Here is a 3,683-nt window from a genome sequence, read left to right on the forward strand (position 1 = left end):
CAGATGATGCAGATGGGCTTGTAGCTACCTCATGCACTCCTCTAATGACTATGGCATCATTTCTGGCGCTAAACTGTTGGGAGTTGGAAGCCATCTTCTCAATTAAATTTCTGGCTTCAGCAGGAGTCATGTCTCCAAGGGCTCCACCACTGGCAGCATCTATCATACTTCTCTCCATATTGCTGAGTCCTTCATAAAAATATTGGAGAAGAAGCTGCTCCGAAATCTGATGGTGAGGGCAAGTGGCACATAGTTTCTTAAATCGCTCCCAGTACTCATACAGGCTCTCTCCACTGAGTTGTCTAATACCTGAGATATCTTTCCTGATGGTTGTGGTCCTGGAAGCAGGGAAATTTTTTTCTAAGAATACTCTCTTAAGGTCATCCCAGCTCGTGATGGACCTTGGAGCAAGGTAATACAGCTAGTCCTTTGCCACTCTCTCTAATGAATGAGGAAAAGCCTTCAGAAATATGTGATCCTCTTGGACATCTGGGGGTTTCATGGTGGAGCAGACAATATGAAATTCCTTCAAATGTTTGTGCGGGTCTTCACCTGCAAGGCCATGAAACTTTGGAAGCAAATGAATCAGTCCAGTTTTAAGAACATATGGGACATCCTCATCAGGGTATTGGATGCACAAGCTTTCGTAGGTGAAATCAGGTGCAGCCATTTCCCTTAGAGTCCTCTCACGGGGTGGAGGCTGTGCCATGTTCTCAGAATGTGCAAAATCAGAATGCTCAGAATCAGAATGCTCAAAATTATAATGCTCAAGATCAGGATGTTCAAAATCACCAATAACAGAATGCACAGATACACCAGTAATGGAATGCTCAGAATGATCAAAAGGTATAAAATGATGCCTAACTAATCTATGAAATGTCCTATCTATCTCAGGATCAAAGGGTTGTAAGTCAGATGGGTTGCCTCTAGTCATACACTACATTCAGCATGCACACAACTAGTTGCCTTATCATGTAAATAAAGGTGTAGGTTTGAACTACAGCTACCCTCAAATGATATCCAAATGACTTGAGATTTTGTGAGCAACCTTATAAAATGATGAGAAGATAGCACAAAAAATTTCAGACAAAAATTCAAAGTCTAACTATGAAAGCTAAAAATGGTAAGTTAAGAAAAATAAGTGAATAAAACTTGAAAAATAAAAAACTTTTGACAGAATCGCTTTTTTGGACGATGGAGACCTCAGCCGGCCTATATAATAATTGCGATTCTGATAACCAGAGCAAAAGTTATGGCCATTTGAAGTTTTGACAAACACAAAATTTGCTAGTTTTTTGGAACTTTCAAATCTGACCAAACTAAAGGCTCTAGCTATTTTTCCCACAAAATATGGATTAAAAGAAGTTACCACAACAAAATTCAGCCAAAAATAACAACCCTAGCTACTAAAACAAAAAATCTCAAATAATTCAGCATGGGTGGTCGCTAAAATCCGTCTCTAATTGATTTCTACTACTACTCTGTTTTGCCGCAAGCACAATCTTCACAGCAAAACACCCAAGACTGAAACAGGGGAAACGCTTAATGGGAAAACTAAAATAGAACACACATTAAACAAAATACCAGGACACTAAACAACACTAACACACATACTAACACAATACTAACAATTTAAACATAAAACACGAAAGGATTAAACACACAACACTAGCTAACTATTATGAACCTTTGGACACTGCTCCCCAGCAACGGCGCCAACTTTGATCGAGGCCGTACCCGAATCAAATAAACATGAAAATGCAGTAACTAGGAAGTGATCCTAGGTCGTTTCCCAACGAGCAGTGACACACCAATTGTTCATAATATACTTGCAGTAACAGTAACGATTGGGGGGGGGTTTGTTTGTTTTGTGATTAAAGAGTAGAACAAGTAAACTGGAATACGAAACTACTAATATTAAAAACGGGTTGTTTCCTTTGATTCAAAAGTCATTCTCTTATCCTGGGTTATGGAGAATTCGTCCCTAACAGTCAACCACTTAATCCAACCCTATTTCAATTTACTAAGCGAAAATCAACTTAGGGTTGTCAATACGTGATTAGGCACCACATACACCAGTTAGCCCTTCGTCCATTAAGCATGAACGCAAGTTAGGCTCAGAGGCAATTAATCGAACACGAAGCGTGCACTGATTAATATTCACAAATTTGGGATAACTGGTGAAGGGAAAACTGCCAGGAAACCACATTACAAGCGAAACCTCAAAGAGAGTTGGGCTTCATCCTCAAAAGGAAATAACACCAGAAAATCTAGCCTTCCATGGATTCAAACAGAAAACGCAAATGAAACATGAAGCAGAAACGTAAATGAACAGAAACGTAGATGAACAGAAACGTAAATGAGACGGAAACGTAAATGAAAGTAGAAGAAGAAGCAAGAATGAATTCGTAATTAGAAGCAGAAAACGGAAATTTGCATTAAGAACGAAAATCGTAACAAGGGAACAGAAAAACGTGAAAACCTAAAACCCAAACTCTGAATAATGAAAATAACATAACAGAATGCCTTGCACGAATCCCAAGGCAACTATTTAAAAAGAGTCACTCAAAGTCACTGGGCCCTATTACAATACTCTGGCCCAAAACGAAATAAACACTGAACAACATAAAATAAATTTGCGAAATTTCCTAATTAGAAATTAACTAAGGTAAGCGCTTCTTTATTTGCCCTCTTCAAGTCCACAACCAAAATCCGGATTAAGCCCAATGTTTCATTAATTCCTGAAATTAGATTAAAAACATCAAATTAGCTAAATGAGCCCAAATAATAAAACTGCCTAATTAATTGACAATTAAGACCAATCAATAATTAAAATGGTGCAAAAAGGGTTTAGAAAATAGAAGAAAATGATGGCACATCACTAATGAAGAAACAAAAATGCTTTCTCGAGTGAACTATGCACATCTCTTTGTGTCTACTCCATCCTTCAAGAGCATCTCGGCAGCTGAGTATATTATGATAAATGATAAAGTTTGTTCTGTGAGTATGTTGGAGGAAAGTATCTTGAAGGTTAAACATTGTAGATACAGTTGGCGGGTAAGCAAATCAGATGGAGAAGACGATAGTATATGTGGAAGCAAAGTAGGAATGGATATTAGATCGCATATGTCGAAATTCTCTCTTGACAATGCTGAGGAACTTGGTAATGAAGAAGATGCAGGATAGTAGCGCAATGGAGGTTTTTGGCAACCAGGGAAGCAACAGGAGGAAGAGACGCTACAAAATCTGTTGGTCATTAATAGGAGAATATGGCTAGTGACAATACAAAGAAGGAAGAGTCAAACAATGTTGCTCTTCCTTTTTTGGTAGAAAAGCCATAGGACAGTAAAGCAAGGATGGTGAAAGAGAGTGGTGAGTGCAAAAGGTAGTAAAATTCAGCGGATGAAGTACAACAACCAGAAGGTAGCATGGAAGGGCATAACCTAGAGCTACTCAAGTCATCTGATAAGAGGGGCACAAATAGAAAGAAAGATTTGAAGAAGGCTATCATGGACTAGAGGGATGTTTTTATGAATTCAAAAGTGGAGTCAACCAACTTGATCGTTGGAAGGGGGAAACAAATATTATTATGGGCCCAAAGCTAAAGAGGAAAAAAGTAATAGTTTGGCCCTACAAGGAAGTCTCAAAGTTGAAAAAAGGGTGGGCCTTACAATTGAAAAGGT

General features: G+C 38.5%; 1 non-coding gene across 1 annotated transcript; it reads left to right on the forward strand.

The window, feature by feature from the left end:
* Positions 1-224: 224 nt before the first annotated feature.
* Positions 225-331, forward strand: LOC113000300 (small nucleolar RNA R71). The gene has a single exon (XR_003265590.1). It is a non-coding gene; the product is annotated as a small nucleolar RNA R71 (small nucleolar RNA).
* Positions 332-3,683: the final 3,352 nt, after the last annotated feature.

The sequence above is a fragment of the Glycine max genome, chromosome 18 (assembly GCF_000004515.6).
Source record: "Glycine max cultivar Williams 82 chromosome 18, Glycine_max_v4.0, whole genome shotgun sequence".
Taxonomy (NCBI): Eukaryota; Viridiplantae; Streptophyta; class Magnoliopsida; order Fabales; family Fabaceae; genus Glycine; species Glycine max.